General features: G+C 43.2%; 2 pseudogenes; both read right to left on the bottom strand.

Annotated features, from left to right (window-relative positions):
• Window positions 1–12,150: 12,150 nt before the first annotated feature.
• Window positions 12,151–16,295, bottom strand: LOC147438983 (uncharacterized; annotated as a pseudogene).
• A 523-nt stretch (window positions 16,296–16,818) lies between these two features.
• On the bottom strand, window positions 16,819–18,055 carry LOC147438982 (ruBisCO large subunit-binding protein subunit alpha-like; annotated as a pseudogene).
• Between the last annotated feature and the right edge of the window lie 259 nt (window positions 18,056–18,314).

Genomic DNA, 18,314 nt, shown 5'->3' with positions numbered 1-18,314 from the left:
ACACCTGGAACACAAACACTATGAATCTCTATAGCCCAAGATACTACTAACAGCACCCCACCCACTAGAGTTCATCTTCAAGCTTCACACAATCCACATACAGATCACTGTCTCCATGCACATCAACACACACATGCTTTTCACAATCGATTGACAACGCACCACAACAATTATTCCCATCTACAACCTTCACAAAGCAGACACCACTCTCTCTTCCTCTCTCTCTCACACACACAGGCATGGGGAGGCACACACATCTCACACACCGGCACCAAATGTTTGGAACATAGAAAAGACAAGAGGAGGGGGAAAGGGGGATGAAACGACACAAAAATTTGGTTTGATTTTCTTCAATTATGACGGAAAAAACCTTCTACAAACATTGTGAATCTTTGCTACAATGTGGCTCCCTCAGCATGACCATGACGAGTGCAAAAACTTTGGCAATCACTGGCTTTGCTCCTATGCGTGGCTCTCCTTGTTGAGAGCATCGAGAAAAGACCTTTGTGTTGGTGCCCTTGTTGGCTCCAAAATAGTCCCAAGACTCTCCTCTGAGAGATTCTCCTTCCCAAACCACCGTTAAGAGATCCTCGTTGAGCTCACCAAAAATGCTGCCAAGAGCTCCCCTCCGAGCTCTCCTCTCTCACACACATACTGTTGCCACTTGGTACCGGGTCACCGAACCTGTAAGCACATCAGGAGCTCCCCATTGCCGACTTCAATTTGCATGGAATTGACCATAGTTTGAGATTTCTGGGCCCACCAACCAAGCCAACCAAAAATTGGAAAAACCAGTTGGCATCACCTCATTGTCACTTGGTCCAAAATTCACCTCGCAATAACTTGCAAACCAGGGCTCTGTTTGACATGCCATCACTTCATGTGGCCTTCATACACCGTGTAAATTCACATACAAACCATGGAGATGCTCCAAAAACCTCAAATGGCACACTAATCGAGGTGACCAAATTGGCATAGAACTGGGCGTTGGTAAAATTTTATCGGGCAATAACTTAACATACAATACTCCGATCACCAATTTGAAAGTACAGACGTACTCCACATGAAGATCTCTTCACAGACATATGCTCAAACCCACCTTATCCACCTGGCATCACTTGCCTTGTCCATCTTAGATCTGCAATGCACTCTAGCTTTTAGCTGTCATATCTTGCACACCATAGCAGCGTTTGAAGATCCCTCTAGATCCACTGCTTCACCACCTCAAGCTCTACATATCTTGGACAAAACCTAGCATCTTGGACATCCTTCACCTCTCATCCTTTCAAGCCCTTTATGGAGCCCTTTTGGCCTAAAGGACCACATAAAGCACACATATTAGCTACCACTTTCCTCCCCAGGCTCTTCCCATCTTGTTCCCTCTGCTAGGGTCGACACACTTTTGTTGCACCATCATTAGGAGGAAAGAGGAACACACCCAAAACCAAAACAATCAGTCTCTCTATAGCACATGATGATCACTGGACCCCAATCCACTAGAGTTCACCTTCAAAACTCACACGATCTGCATACAAATCACTATCTACATGCATACCAATGCATGCACCCTTTGCACAATCTATTGATAGCACACCACAATGAGTTTTCCCATTTACATCAATTCACATTGCTCTCTGTTTTTTGCTCACACACATAGAGGCCCGGGGAGGCACACACATCTCACACACTAACACCAAATGGTTGGAACAGAGCAAACACAAGAAGGGGGAAGAAACACCAACAATTTAGCTATGATTTGCTCCAATTTTGACAAGGAAACCTTTGACAAACACCATGTGTCCCAAATATTCAATTTCAGATTGGAAAAATGAACTCTTTTCAAGATTCAAATACAAGTGATTTTGTGCAAGCAGATCAAATACACGTGTTAAATGTTGTTTATACTCTTCTTCAGATTTACTGAATACTAGAATGTCATCAAAAAATACAATCGCAAAATCTTGATGGTCAATGAAAATTCTATTCATCATGCATGTGAAGGTGGCTGGTGTATTTGTCAAACCAAATGGCATGACAAGGAATTCATAGTGTCCAGTTTATGTTCTAAAAGCAGTTTTGTAGACATCATGTTTAAACATTTTAACTTGATGATACCTTGATTTAAGGTCAATTTTGCTAAAGATGTTCGCCCCTTTCAGTTTGTCTAATAGATCATCCACTCGAGGAATAGGAAACCTATTCTTAATGGTGATCTTGTTTAAAGCCCTATAGTCGATACACATACGAAAGGTTCCATTTTTCTTCTTGACAAGAAGTATTGGAGCTCCATATCATGAACTACTAGGTTGGATTAGGCCTCGGTCTTGACAATTTTGACCTTGTGAGGTGATGAGATTTTGAGAGAGAGATAGTTGGTGTGCCAAACGTGTGGAAATGAAATCATGGCTACTACCATCATCTAACAGAATGGTGACACTTTCACCCTGAACAGTGCCTTGCACTTTAAACAAAGTGTGAGGAGATATAAGAGTACCTGAGGATGGGTTTTCATCGTTATCATAATTAGGATCATATCCCTCACCGTAGTTAGCTTCCACTTCATTGTCGTCGGGAGTAGCATCTTCGATGAGGTTAAGAGTAGCTCCATTGGGGCGGTTGTTGTTGAAGGGTTTTTGACCTGAATTTCTGTTGGCTCCATTGGAATGGCCATTGGATTGACCATTGCCCTTAGCAGGACCATTTGGGCACTTATCTGCATAGTGACCATACTAAAAGCATTTAAAACATTTCACCTTTTTGTTACCATTAGAATTTGGAGGAGGACGTTGGTTGAAAGAATTTTGGTTGCCTCGTTGCAGTGTGTTGTTGTTGTTGTTGCTTGTATGAGGTTGAGCAGTTGTAGGAGAATTGTCGAATCTACGTCTCTTGAAAAAAGTACGGCTTTGGTGTTTGTTTCTGTCAAAGTTAGTAGAGAAAGGACGTCTCTTATTGCGGTTAGTGTTAGCAGGTTGATCAGTGTGAGAGCATTGTCCACCTTTCTTCTTTTCTGCATTGAGAGCCAAATTAATAGCCTTTCATAGAGAATCTGGTTCAAACATATCTACCTCAGCACCAATTTGTAGTGCCAAGCCTGATATGTACTTACCCTTCAATTTCCTACGACTAACATGTTCAATAGCTTGTAATTGAATTAAACAATTCCAAAACGGTCAGTGTAACTTTGTACATCTTCATTTCGACCCTATCGAATTAAATCCCATTGACGTCGTGCTTTAGCTTTATATTGTGTGGGCAAAAAATGGGATAAAAACACTTTTTTAAATGCATGCCAGGTGCGTGGTCTTCTCCCATGCTGTTTGACGGCGTTTCACCATAATGCATCGCTACTAGTGAGATGATTTGATGCACATTTTTTCACACTCGGGGAAGTCTTCATCATAAAAATAGTCATCTAGTTGACTAACCCATGCTAGAACCGTGCTAGCATCTTTAGTGCCATCAAAATCCTTGAAAGTGAAGGCTTTTCTGCTAATTTTGTTTTTCTTGGGTGTCCGTGCAGATTGGGTGCGTGAAGAATGCAGTAATTTATCTTCAAGTTCTTGCCTTTGCATGCGTTCATGTGTAAGGGATTGTTGTAGATTTTGAAGTTGTTCCGCAATCGTGGGTGCCTGAGGAAGGTGCGCCATGATTGCGTGCTTTTTTTAAATACATTTTTCTCTTTTTATTTTTTTATTTTTTTATTTTTTGGTTTCTAATGATAATGCTTAAAAAGGGCTATTTGGTGATATTTACAGATACAATATGCGAAATAAAAGAGTAAAATAGATTATAGAAATGTAATGTACTTAGCTGAAAAATTTCGGTGGCGTCCAATCCGAAATGGCGATGCGCTAGAAAATTGCCAGAAAAGGGAGTGGTCCGATGGTGCGTCAGCGAGCCGGCCGAATTTTGTAGCGTCCGATCTCCCTTATCCCAAAATGATAATACAATTGATAATTTTACTGTATGGTCACTGCCCAATCCGCGCCCTGCGTCGTAGCAGATAGTTGCTAATGATGCGTGGCCTTTGATCGCTGCCCGCTTTGATCTTTTTATGTGATTCTTGAAAAATAATCAATCATAAAATTAAGGATAGCGCTAGAGGCTATTCAAGAAGCTGCAGAGGCCCACATCATTTCGGTGTTGGAAGATACCAACCTATGCGCCATACATGCAAAGCGAGTGACAATACAGCCAAAAGATATGTAGCTTGCACGTCGATTGCGATGAGACTTCAAGCATTAGCCGAAGTTACCCCTCTTTTTGTATTGCACACCCTTATCTTTGTAATGATTTGACTTTCCAATGAAAATATGATCAACAGTTGTGTCTACTGTGTCTATTATCTTTGTAATGAAATGACTTTGTAATTTCAAGTTCTACATGTAATTTCAGTCAATTTCAGTAAATTTGTGCTTTTTAAGTACCCTCGGGAGTAGATAAGCCTATAAGGGGGAAAAAAAAGCCTGGCCACAAGGGCGCGCAAATGGCCCATCCATCAGTTTTGGATGGGCCATTTGCGCGCCCTTGTGGCCAGGCTTTTTTTTTTCCCTTGTAAGCTTATCTACCCGCAAGGACGTGCAAATGGCCCATCAATCTGTTTTGGATGGGCCATTTGCGCGCCCTTGTGGCGAGGCTTTTTTTTGCCCCTTGTAAGCTTATCTACCCCCAAGGGTACTTAAAAAGCACAAATTTACTCAAACCTATTGGTTTTGCAACATTATTTTACATGGATTCTTGTGAACACCCTTTTTTTGCCATTTCAAGCTTTGAATTCCCTATAGGATATCAAAAAAAATAACATATTGTGAAACCAAGTGTCTATGCAACATTAATTTGGATTTCTCAAATGTCCAATGTAATTGGACTTTTTGGTGCAGGGGTGTACTAGGTAGAGCTAAAGCAGGTGATAGTGTGCTGGAAACTTCATTTCATAATTGATTTCACCTTTTCTAGTGTCCTTGAGTGTGAACATATGCTGGAATTGCCATAAAAAGGGTGCATCTAAATTAATGATGCAAAACCAATTCATTTCAATAAATTTGTGCTTTGTAAGTATCCTAGGGGGTAGATAAGCCTACTAGGGGCAAAATAAAGCCACAAGGGCGCTCAAATGGCCCATCCAAAACTGATGGATGGGCCATTTGCGCGACCTTGTGGCCAGGCTTTTTTTGGCCCTTGGTAGGCTTATCTACCCCCTAGGGAACATAAAATGCCTAAATTTACTGAAATTGACTGAAATTACATACATAACATAAAATTACAAAGTCACTAATCAAAACAATTTTCATATCACCAATTGAAACAATTTTCAAGATTGACAAATCACATTCAAAAGAATTTGCAAGATAGAGAGACAATTTCAAATATTTTTTATTACTTCCAAAACGGTGATTTTACATCATGTATCTGAGTTCATAATTTTTTTGACCATTTCCTGGCACCTATTTTGCGCGTAAGACAACTCCCCAGTCAAGAGGGACTGCGCTATGGCCTTTGGGTCAGTTGAGCCAATGGAAGCATGTATCCCTATCTGGGCAAGCACTTTACCACGAAAGCCACTGCCAAACGTTGTGCATACAAGGGATCTACGCACTAGGAACACTTGATGCGCAGTTTGAGCAATGGTGCTCAAACACAAAAACTTGCTCAAAGCTTTTAACGACCAAGTCATAAAATGGTCTTGGGGAGTAAATTCATTATGGATAATGGCCACACCGCCAAGGGGGAGTTGTCCTAGGTAATGCACAAGGGAAGCTTGAGGTCCAAAGCCCGTCCGCTTGCCACCCGTCCTTGCAGCAAAATCATCAACCTCCACGACATCCTGTCATAAACCGATGAAGGTTGAGAAAAAAGACAATGAAGGATAAAATAGTAACATGAAATTTAGTATACAGTTTACCTCCTGCTCCTTGTCGTCCTCCTCCCTGTTGCCCTTTGCATCCAAGTCAATGCTCCCATGCACCACAGATACGACCTTTGGATCATCAGATGGGAGGTTGCATAATGGCATAGGCATCCTAGCATCCTCAACCTTGGCTTGCATGGCTTGGAATTCTTCATCAACCACGTGCAACTGCTCTACTGCCAGGACCTCCGCACATACAACTGCAATAGTGTCAGCAACAGAGTCCCCATCTGGCAAGAGCTTGCTTTCTAGGGCATCTGGCGTATTGTCTAAGGGACATTTGGTGTTGTTGCATAGCACGCTCAAGCATTCATGCATGCGTAGGCCAAATGCTTTCTTCAAATCATGCAGGAACACGTAATCCTCCCCATCCACTAACGGTGAGGAGAAGCGGCTGATTTCTATCTCTGGGATAGCCACATCCGTCAGTGGTAGTGGCACTGGAGTGTCACTAGGGCCAGCCGCAACTATGGATTTCTCAACCACTTCCTCAAGACCCCTAGGATACTTGAGCCGGTGTGCCTTTCCTTCCGCTGTGCAGGGTTCATGGGGATAACCTGCTGCTCCTTGGTGTCCTTGATAAAGGACCCAACCTGAAGGTGTGGTAAGCGAAGCTCCTCCAAATCAGGTTCCTCGCTCACCAAGAAGATAAATGTTGTGAGCCGAGAAAGGTACTCCACCCCCAACTTGCGCTTCTTGAGCGCTGACACCCCTAAGGCTTGCTCGTCCAAGTAATGGTCTGCATCGGTTGCAATTTCTTGGAATTGTTGCAACCGCTTGGAGAATGGGCGATCACCTTTGTGTATATAGCGCAAAAGATTGCAAGGCACCCAGATCCCTACATGTGGGGGGATAGATACAGAATATTTTATGATGTGCTCCTCCATGAACGCAAAAATCTCGGCAAATGCATCCATGTGAAGGGCAACTGTGGCATCAAGGTCAGGGAGACGAGTAAAAAAGGTGTGGAGGTCCAACTTCCCTTTGTATTTGGTGTCCTCGAGGAAGAGGATGAATCGTGACAAAGGGGTGGATGTGGCTGCAGATGCAGAGGCTGTGGAAGCATCCATGTCTAGCCTGGGGTGTAGATAGAGAGTGGAGGAGCTCAAGAGTTGCAAAAGTGAAAATAGTGAATGAGTTAGGTGGCCCCCCTTTTATAATGGACCCTTTTTTTAAGACATTAAAAAAAAAAAGCACTTTCACCAAAAAAATGATTTCTCATCTCAATGCAAAAAATTATATTCAAAGGCATGATTTGCCGAAGCAAATCATGTTGATTACAGCGGGGATCAGTTTGAAAATTGCAAGAGTTACAAATTTATAAGATCGATAGCATAGTTCCATCCATCCCCCAGTCCTACTCGACCTTCAATTTGTCTTCCATTCTCTTCCCAATCTGCGGACATTTGTTACAATAAGCATCCAATGATCGACAAACCATGATGTATTGAAAATGTGGTGGAAGGATTCTCACCTTATGACCTTGTAAATGAAATTGTGCTTGTTGAAGGGCCTCAAAACCCATAATAACCAAATGTTTCGAACATTACTAAGAGTCCAATGCTTGTTCACTTGGACTGCCTCCAAAGCATCGTTGGATATCTTCACTGCAATGTCAAACCTTGCAATAGCGCCGTCTACACTCTGTAAGGGAGTCCACACTCCAAGCTTGCACATCCAACGATCATAGTGAAATCGTATGTACAAGGAGGTGCGGGATTTCAAATAGCGCATTCCAATACCTGAAGCTCCAACCTTACAACGGTACTAGTCCCCGTTGTGCACGCCCTCCACAAAACCCCAATCCTCTTCTAAAAGCCTTCCTAATTCCTCGTAATGCGCATCTTTACATACAAGCATTGTGGTAGTCTCCACAAATCCAAACTCTTTAAAAATGTGCACAAAACAATGAATAGGCAAACACCAACTCAAGCCCACAGACCTAGAAGCTTTAGAGTATTTCAAAGAGTTTTGGACATCCATTATCATCTTTTGCTTGAAAGATGCTACCGACCACAAATCTGGCACCGGCCACTCCATACTTAATAAGGAAGTTACTTTGATGGGTTCAAGTGTTCCAAACACTTGTGTAGAAGTAGGGACAATATAGGAGTGAGGATAGAAGAAAATCCTTCTTTGAACCAGTTTGGTTGGGCAAAGATGTGGGAACATTATTGCTCCAATATCCACATGTATAGCATTGAATGTGCCAGAGAGACTATGTAGTGGCTGCTCCTCCACCAACGTGGATGGAAATATGACTATAAATGCATGACAAATCTTAAGTATGAATCCATAATAACATTACACTGTGATTTCACACCTAGCTTTGTATTCTCAAAACATGTACTTACAATGTGTTGGAAATCGAGGTGGTTGTTGCAAATGCATGGTTGACATTGAGAAAACATGTTGCACAATGGCTACGGTCCCCTTTTCTTTGCAGTTCTTGAAGCCAAGGAGCTTTCCTTTCCAATGAAGATCCAAGTTTGCACGATTCCGCACACAATGAGGGCCAATAGCAGATGGTTGCATGTATACGCAATCACCTTTGGTGAACTCTTGTGGCACCCACTCATCATCTGCACCTCTAGTGTTGTGGCATGCAAGTGCTGTGACCTCATCCTTTGGCCGCCTTTGCGAAGTAGAGTTGGCCATGGTTGAGCAAAGAAAACTAGGAGGAGGAGAAGGAACTTTCTTGTTGCTACAATGTAGGTGGTATAAAGTGATATGAGAAGGTGGTTAACCCTTGTGGCAATGGGAGGAGAAGGTGGATAACCCTTACTTGGTGTGGCAATGGGAGGAGAAGGTGGATAACCTTTGCTTGGTGTGGCAATGGAAGGTGGTAGGGGAGGAGAGAGGAGCTTCCTTGCTACAGCAATGGAGATGGTGTAGAGAGAGAGAGTGTTGGAGTAGAGGATGAGTGTGATGGTTGCAACCAAGGAGGGGTTGGAAAAGGGGTTTTAGAGAGAGAAAATCACTTTTTGCCTAAGAACTACTTTTGGGGGAGCTCTGGATAGCAAAAAAAATATTTTTCAAAAGTTTTTTTAAAAAATTGAATTTTAGGGTTTTTGGGTGCACGTTTTGACTTTTTGAAGTCAAAAAATGTTTTTTGGACCATAAAATAGTTTTAGGGGGGTTTTAAGAAGATGAAATTTGAGTTTTGAAAATTTTGAAAATTTTTAAATTTTTGGGATTTTTTCAAACCGGATAAAAAAGGAGGGAAGTTGGAGGTTCCATATGGCCCACCTACCCCCCCCCCCACCCCACCTTCTCACTAGGTAAGAGCCCATTTAAGAAGTGTAAGACTACTTTGTCCCCCTACATTTTTTAGGGCATAGAGTGTGTCCACCACCCTCTTCTCATTGGCTGGCCTCTAATTAACCTTAATCCCAAAGGGCCCCTAGAGGGTTCATATTTTTCCTAATTGTGTGAATGTAAACATTTTCACATTATAATAAAAACGAAACAAAATGCATTTCGTGCATTTACAATGCTTGTGCCCATAAAAAAAGAAAAAACCATACATATGTATGGTGTGGAGTTGCACCGTTCTCCACATTTATAATAATACGTAGGGAGCGTGCCCCTCCCCCGCCACTTTTATCCCCTTCAGTGTTGAAGGGGACTTATGCTTCTCCTCAAATGTTAGAGGGACTTTCTTATTGTAAAAATAATACAGCTTTACAAGGAAGAACTCATTACCAATGTTCTATGAAGACATGTATCATTCCACGTTGCCTTGCCGTTGCGTATTGTCAACGTGTCCCTTTGTTGGGCATCACAAAAATTCTTCAGCCTTTGTCACCCTCATCTACAATGTTTTAAATAAAAACCCGGGGCGGTCACTTTTTAGAATGTGTATGATATCACGTGAGTTAACCGGAGAGGATTATTAAAAGACCAAAATGTATAAAAATGTATACATATAGAGGGGGGTGGGGGTTTTTTAAATAGGCTCACAGTGTAAGTATAGTATGTATATTGGGGTATTATTAATTACCTCTTGAACGCACGTGATATAGGGGTCTTTTGATAAGTGACTGCCCCGGGAATAAAAATGATGTTAATTTATTGTTTTAATGTATACATGATTTAATCTAAGTACTTTTGAGATCACATAAAGGAAATCAAAATACGGAATATAAGTGTACCTTTGGTATCGGTCGTGTGGATCAACGCACAATCTTGGATGGAGCCGCTTGTAGACCTTCCTTACATTTTTCCGCCACCTTTCCACCAGTATACATTCTACCATCGTCGTCCATTCTGCAACTTCTCCAAACATGTCGATTGATGTTGAATTCTCTATATTGTTCGTCCGTAGGTTCACATGCAACATACACAAAGTCGTAGTCTCTGGGGCACCCCATTTGATATATGTATTAATACGGCCAAGCATGACATCTTTCTCCAAGATTCCTTGCTTCGCATTGCTGAAAACAGCCTAGAGCTTTCTTACGCTTCCCTTTTGGAGAAAATCTTGCAATCATGAGAGAGGCCATCGATTCTAATCTGCTGAGAACAGACCATAGCTATCACTTCAAATATGTTGAAAGCAAAGTAGAGCTTTCTGGCCTGCCCCCTTTGGGATAAATCCCACAATCAGTCCACACTCTAGATAGGAAGCTTTTCGAGAAGTTATGGTGTTCTCTGAAGTGCACCACATTTAGCGAACATGTCAACCAAGGCTTTGCCAAGCACGATATCTTTTTCAGCAACCCTTTACCAACAATATCAACGTGAATTTTTATGCCCATATCAGCATCTTGCGTAGAGCCATGTGCCTTCAAGATGCACACGCATGTGATTGCATCAAGAGAGAGGCCCTTGCTTGATGCAATCAAGATATGCACTCGCAGGGGATTTCATCAGGACAAAGGCACTCTCTTTGCATGCGTTGATATCTGTTTTCCTGAGCAGTGACACAATATTTTCCCAAACACCCCGCAACCCTCTTTTTTGATCGGCAGGATTCACAAGATCCATTTAAACATTCACACCTTGCAACATAGCCACAGAATTCTCATTCTAAATACTAGCACCTCCATCACATTCAAGTATTAAGATAAAAATCAAGTATCCCAATGCACAACATATTTGCAGAATAATCGTACAGGAGAATCCTCTTACCCTTACAACGATCCCATGTTCAACTAGAGCCGAAATAAGAAAATCAATTTCTGCTTCAGCATCTGCAATTGCTTGATGCAGGGGAGCCCTGGAATGGCTTGCTTGGTCAACTTTCTTTCGAGTTGTAGCAACATCTTGTCTCTCTCTCCATCGCTTTCTCCAACTTCACCCCATATGTACTGTCAACGAGGCAAGCAGAAGGCAGAAGGGCCTTACTGGAGTCGTAACAGCATACTTGTTGCATACGCATGTCTGTCAGATCATCCTACACTAGCATTGGGCCTAAACGACATTCAACACGAGGAAACAAAAGAGCAAACCTACAGCTCATGTAGCAGAGAGCCACACGTGGTATCAACAGGAATCTCCACGAAGTTCGTGGTATTCACTAAGTTAGAGCCAAATGAGCTGCTATCAAAATTCTCTAAGTGATTGAAGGACTGGTAATGTTTAGCAAAGGAGTTAGCTAGCTACAAGAAGAAGAGTGATGGTCTTGTCCTTCTCTTACTGATAATCTCAGCTGCCTTCAAGACAAAATTATAGTTGACTGAATGGTGAGAGATACACTCACTTTGCATCTGCTGAAAACAGTCTGGAGATTTTTGTCCCTGCTCATGTTGCGCATATCCCGTAATCAGTGCGTTCCAAGAGACGACATTCCAGACAAGAAGCAGCTCAAGCACTTTTTCATGCTTTCTGAAGCGTACTACATTTGATATACATATCGACCAAGGGAATGCCAACCACGACTTCTATTTTCAAAAACCTTTGACGAACAAAGAAATTGTGAATTTTTGTGCCATATCAGCATCTTACGTAGAGCCACATGCCTTCAAGATGCATGTGTAGGTGATTGCATCTGGACAAAGGCCCTCACTGTGCATCTGCTGAAAATAGCCTAGAGCTTTCTAGCCACACTTCTGTTGTGCGTATCCCGCAATAAGTGCATTCCAAGAGATGTTGTTCCGAACAAAAAGCTCCTCGAGCACTATTTGTGCTCTCTCAAGTGCACCACATTTGGCATACACATCGACCAAGGGAGTGTCAGCATGACATCTCTTTTCAATAGCATCTGAGTAACAATATCACTGTGAATTTATGTGTCCATATCAGCATCTTGCATAGAGCCACATGCCTTTAAGATATACACGTAGACGATTGCATATGGAGATAGCTCTCGCTTCACATCTGCTGAAAACAATCCACAGCTTCCTAGCCCTGCTCCTCTTGTGGATATCCTGCAGCAGTCAGTGCATTCCAAGAGATGCCGCCTCGAACATTAAGCTCCTCAAGCACTTTCTGTGCTTTCTCAAGTGCACCACATTTGGTATACATGCCAAGACAGTGCCAAGTACCTCATTTTTTTCCAACAACCTCCGGCTAACAATATAATCATGACTTCTTTTGCCCATATCAGCATCTGCATAATGCCACATGCCTTGAAGATACAAGCGTAGGTGATTGCATTTGGGAGAGTTGCCCTCTCTTTGCATCTGCTGAAAACAGCCCAACGCTTCCTGGCCCTGCCTTTATTGGGCATATCCCGTGATCAGAGCAATCCAAGAGACAACATTCCAGACAGGAAGCTCATCGAGCACTTTTTTGCTTTATGAAGAACACCGCATTTGGCATACATGTCAAGCAAGGCAGTGCCTAGCATGGCGTTTTTTGTCAACAGCACTTTGCTAACAATATCAACATGAATCCTACTGTGTAGGCAAGAAAAGAAGTGCAGCTCGTTTTCCCTATTGCTAACTCTCTCTCTCTCTCTCTCTCTCTCTCTCTCTCTCTCTCTCTCTCTCTCTCTCTCTCGCTCTCTCTCTCTCTCTCTCTCTCTCTCTCTCTCTCTCTCTCTCTCTCTCTCTCTCTCTCTCTCTCTCTCTCTCTCTCTCTCTCTCTCTCTCTCTCTCTCTCTCTCTCTCTCTCTCTCTCTCTTTGCTACAGCAGAAAATAGTACAGACTCCAAAGCTTCCTGGCCCTGCCCCTGTTGTGCGATCAATGCACTCGAAGAGACAAGGAAGCTTTGCTGATTCTCTCTCTCTGATTCTCTCTCTCTCTCTCTCTCTCTCTCTCTCTCTCTCTCTCTCTCTCTCTCTCTCTCTCTCTCTCTGTGTGTGTGTGTGTGTGTGTGTGTGTGTGTTGCAGCTGAAGACTCCGCACCAAGGTTTGCTCTACTCCTTTATGCTCACCTTTGTAAATAGCCGTACTTGGTGTCTCCCATATCGTGCTACAGTAGTCCTCATTTTCCAATGGAGGCTCGGTCGATGCAAAGTGAGGGCCTTTGTCCGGATGAAATCACCCACGTGTGCATCTTGAAGGGATGTGGCTCTATGCAGGATGTCGATATGGGCTTCAAAATTCACTCTGATATGGTTAGTCTCGGGTTGTAAAAAATTGTCGTGCTTCGCAATGCCTTGGTCGATATGTAGGCTAAATCTGGTGTACTTTAGGGAGCACAAAAAGTTCTTGAGGACATTCCTGTCTGTAATGTTTTCTCCTAGAGAGCATTGATTACGGAATATGCACCACATGAGCAGAACCAAAAATCTCTAGGCTGTTTTTAGCGGATGCAAAGAGATGGCCTCTCTCTCTTTCTCTCAGACCTTGGTTGCCGTTTGGCACCTGCTGAAGACGGCGCAGAGTTTTAAGCTCTATCTCCCTCTCTCTCTTCGGCTTACAGTGACCCGAGGAAAGGAGAGAAGATGTCTGATGCGCTCTCTCTCTCTCTCTCTCTCTCTCTCTCTCTCTCTCTCTCTCTCTCTCTCTCTCTCTCTCTCTCTCTCTCTCTCTCTCTCTCTCTCTCTCCGGCCTGCAATGAGCCCAAGAAAAGAGAATAGATGATGGCAACGTAGAAAAAAAAACAAAATTACGTGTGCTTCCTCTGCAAGTGCTCTCAGCTGTTTGTTGCAATAGCTGCTCTCTCTCTCTCTTCGGCCTGTGTGCTTCCTCTGCAAGTGCTCTCAGCTGTTTGCGGCAATAGCTGCTCTCTCTCTCTCTCTCTCTCTCTCTCTCTCTCTCTCTCTCTCTCTCTCTCTCTCTCTCTCTCTCTCTCTTCGGCCTGTGCTTCCTCTGCAAGTGCTCTCAGCTGTTTGCAGCAATAGCTACTCTCTCTCTCTATCTCTCTCCTCTACCTAAACACACATAAACAATGATTGCGTAGCCCGACCACTTACTTTTCTCACTCTATTTATGCACCTTCGCCCGCTTTATTTTCAAAATTTTACAAAAAAAAATTACTTCCCTGCCTTTTCTCACTCTATTTTTATGCCTTCCCTTTTCCAACTTCTCTGTCCAATTAAACCCATCCAAGTGGACTGCCTTTCCTTTCAGAGTTTCCAAAATCGCTCTTACATAATCAAGGTAACTAGCTTGCTTCGTTAGCTATGTTCCATCGAATTGAGATCGAACAAAAAATTGGAAACTGAGAGAGTAAGAGAGAGAAGAGAGAGAGAGATTTCATGAAAGAGGGTTAGGTTTTTTTACCTGAGATTGTTTGGGATACCGATCGTCGTGGTTTAGTCGTGTAGCTCTGCATAAATTGGTTACCGATCGTAGTGCTTCAGAGGGATACCTCGCCAAAAACCACAAGGAGTGTTAAGAGTTTTGTCAAGCTCAATGTTCATCATCATACAATGTTATTAATTGTTTGTTGTTCCATTTTTATGTTTTTAAAAAAAAGGAAACATGCAAGTCTCGTTGCATGGGGGAGTTTGCACAGTCCTCCCCAATTTTTATAATACAAGGGAACGTGGCATTCCCACAGTAGCGTGCAATTTTCAGTGTGTTCATTGACTGCATTCTGAGTGTCCAAAATCAAAAAATAATAATGTTTACTCACCGCGGGATTAAATGTCTATCGCCAATGGACTTGCTTGTATCAACGATGTTGGGCATCTCCTGCACTTAACCCGCTGTGCAAGAGACGACATCCCTGGGAGGATACCCTTCAAGAAGATTTTGTGCTATTGTGAGAACACCACATTTTGTATACATATCGATCAAACCACCACCAAGCATGAAATCGTACTCCCAACAAACGTGGACTAGCGATCATATCGTGAATTTTAATATCTATGGCTGTGTATGTCATTGCATCTGCTGACCCGCATGCCTTCTAGATTCGTGTGTAGGCGTAGTTGATTGCATCTGGATAGAGACCCTTCTTGCGATCTGTTTTGCACAACTTGTAATCAATCCATTTCAAGAGGCGACATTCCAAAAACGAAACTCCCCAACCACTTTTTCTGCCCATATCATCCTCTTGCGTGGAGCTACATGCCTTCATGCATGTGTACGGGATTGCATCTGGAGAGAGGCCCTCGCTTCACATCTGTTGAAAACAAAATAGAGCTTGCTGGCCCTGCCCTTGTGGAGCAAATCATGCAATCAGCACATTCTAAGAGTCGACACTCAGGACACGAAGCTCCTTGAGCACTTGCGCAAAGCCACATGCCTTGAATGAATTTGGAGAGATATACTTGCTTTGCGTCGGCTAAAAACAACCTACAGCTTTCCCGTAGCACATTTGGCATACATATCGACCAAGGCATTGCCAAGCATGGAAATCTTTTTCAACAGCCCCTGACTAACAATTTCAGAGTTAATTTTTAAGCCCATATCAGCATCTTGTGTATAACCACATGCAGTAAAGATGCACGCTTATATGATTGCATCTTGAGAGAGGCCCTCGCTTTGCATCCAATGAAGACAGCCAAGAGCTTTCTGGCCCTGCTCTTATTGCAACATCCCGCAACCAATGCTGACATTCCAGATAGGAAGCTCCTGAAGCAATTTTTGTGCTCTCTCAAGCGCACCACATTTGGCATACATATCGACCAAGAGATTGCCCACATAGCTGATAAACGTTAAAAAAGAGGACATTCACATGGACGCTTGCCATGCTCTCGTTGTGCACATTCTGGAATCATTGCGTTCATTGGAAGTGGTGGCATTCTGGACAGGGAGCTCCTCAAGCACTTAGTGCTTTCTCAAGCGCATCACATTTGACATACATATTGACCAAGGCAGTAATAAGCACAACATCTTTTTTCAAGAGTCTTCGACTGATTGTGAAGTTTTCTACCAACATCAGCATCTTGAGTAGAGGCACATGCCTTCAAGAGGCATGTGTAGGTGATTGCACCCGGAGAGAGGCCCTCGCTTCGCATCTGCTGAAAATAGCCCAGAGCTTTCTAGCCCTGCTCTCGTTGAGTACATCCTCCAAACAATGCAGTCCAAGAGGCAACGTTGACATACATATCGACCAAGACAGTGCTAAGCATGACTTCTATTTTCAACAGCCTTTGATTAGCAATATAATTGTGAATTTTTGTGTCCTACCACCAGCGCCTTCAAGATGCATGCGTAGAGCGACATGCCTTCAGCATCCTGCATAGGTGATTGCATCTGGAGAGAGACCCTCACTTTGCATTTGCTGAGTGGCACACATATCGACAAAGACAAAGCCAAGCACGGCTTCTTTTTTCAACAGCCTCTGAATAACAATATAATTGTGAATTTCCGTGCCCATATCAGCACCTTGCGTAGAACCACATGCCTTCAAGATGCATGTGTAGAGCCACATGCCTTCACCATGCTACTCAGGTGATTGTAGTTGGAGTAGAGTTTTCTACCCTGCTACAATCAGTGCATTCCAAGAGTCCACGATGCTTTGAAGTCACTGCGTGAAAAGCAAGGCATCGATAAAAAAAGATACATGCGTAGGTGATTGCATCTGGAGAGAGCCCTTCGCTACGCTATGTGCCGCTGCTCCAAAATTACTGCGTGAAAGCGAGACGTCAATAAAAAAGATGAGCAAAGGAACGGTCATGTGCCACGTGGGAGGACGAGAAGCCAGATTTTTTGCAATGCACATCTGGTCACCTTTGCAGGATCAATGACACCAGCCTCCAATAAGTTCTCATACTTGTCAGTCATAGCATTGTAAAGAAGCTTCTCAATAACAACAGCACCTTCAATCCCTGCGTGATCTGCAATCAAAGCAGCGGGAGCTGGTAGAGCCTTTTGTATAATATCAGCACCGAGCTTCTCTTCAGGATCTACAATTGTGTCCTTGATACCAGGGACCAAGGCAAAAAGGTGAACAAAGGTTGCCCCTCCACCCAGAACAATATATGCCCTCTTCAATTGCAACAAAAGTAGCATTCTTTGCATCTTCAATTATGAGTTTCTTATCTTCCAGCTCAGCCTCTGTGGCTGCTCCCACCTTAATGACAGCAACCCCACCAGAGAGCTTTGCTACTCTCTCCGACAACTTTTCTTGGTCATATACAGAGTCGGTTTCTGCAAGTTATTTCTTGATTTGAGCAATGCGAGCTTGGATTTCATCCTTGGTGGCTGCATCGGCGATAATGGTCGTTGAGTTGTTGGTCATTGTCACCTTCCGGGCAATCCCCAGCTGCTCAACAGTAACACTTTCAGGCTTCAAGCCAAGATCACTGGCTATGAACTCAGCACCAGTGACGATGGCAATGTCCTACAGTAAGGCTTTCCGTCTCTCACCAAATCCTGGTGCTTTGAGAGCAGCCACTTTCACGATTCCTCTCATCTTATTCACCACCAAAGTTGCTAAAGCTTCTCCTGATACATCCTCAGCAACAATCACCAAAGGAGCATTGAGCTGTGAAACTTTCTCTAGAACTGATAGAATGTCTTTGATGGTGGCTAATTTCTGATGAGTGACAAGGATTCTTGCATTATCAAATTCCACAATGAGATTTTCCTGGTTAGTCACGAATTGAGGGGAGATATACCCCCTGTCGATCTCCATTCCGAGCTTTTCCTAGTTAGTCACGAATTGAGGGGAGATATACCCCCTGTCGATCTCCATTCCTTCTTCGACTGTGATTGTCGTCTCAAAGGACAATGATGATTCAATTGACAACACACCATCTGGACCAACGTTGTCGATGGCATCAGCAATCATGGTACCTATGGCAACATCATTACCGAAAGAAATAGTCGCCACAGCTTTGATATCATCACGGCCCTTGACAGGTCGAGATTTTTGTCAGCAGAGAGAGGAAGAGGGAGAGAGAAGAAGAAGAAGAAGAAGAGTATTTAAACATCGTAGAGAGACGGGTTTTCTGTCACAACGTAGGAAGGAGAGAGAGAGAGAGAGAGAGAGAGAGAGAGAGAGAGAGAGAGAACAACTGCAAAAGCCGTTGTTTTTAGCTAGGCCACCTTTTTTTAAGAGCTTTACAGGCCCACGTTTTTAGCTTTTGAGCGAGATTAGCTGGAGCCACGTGGGCTG

Source organism: Adiantum capillus-veneris, chromosome 16, assembly GCF_014529385.1.
Source record: "Adiantum capillus-veneris isolate H3 chromosome 16, ASM1452938v2, whole genome shotgun sequence".
Taxonomy (NCBI): domain Eukaryota; kingdom Viridiplantae; phylum Streptophyta; class Polypodiopsida; order Polypodiales; family Pteridaceae; genus Adiantum; species Adiantum capillus-veneris.
Note: the sequence above shows the minus strand (reverse complement) of the source record. Positions and strands in the feature narration are given on the sequence as shown.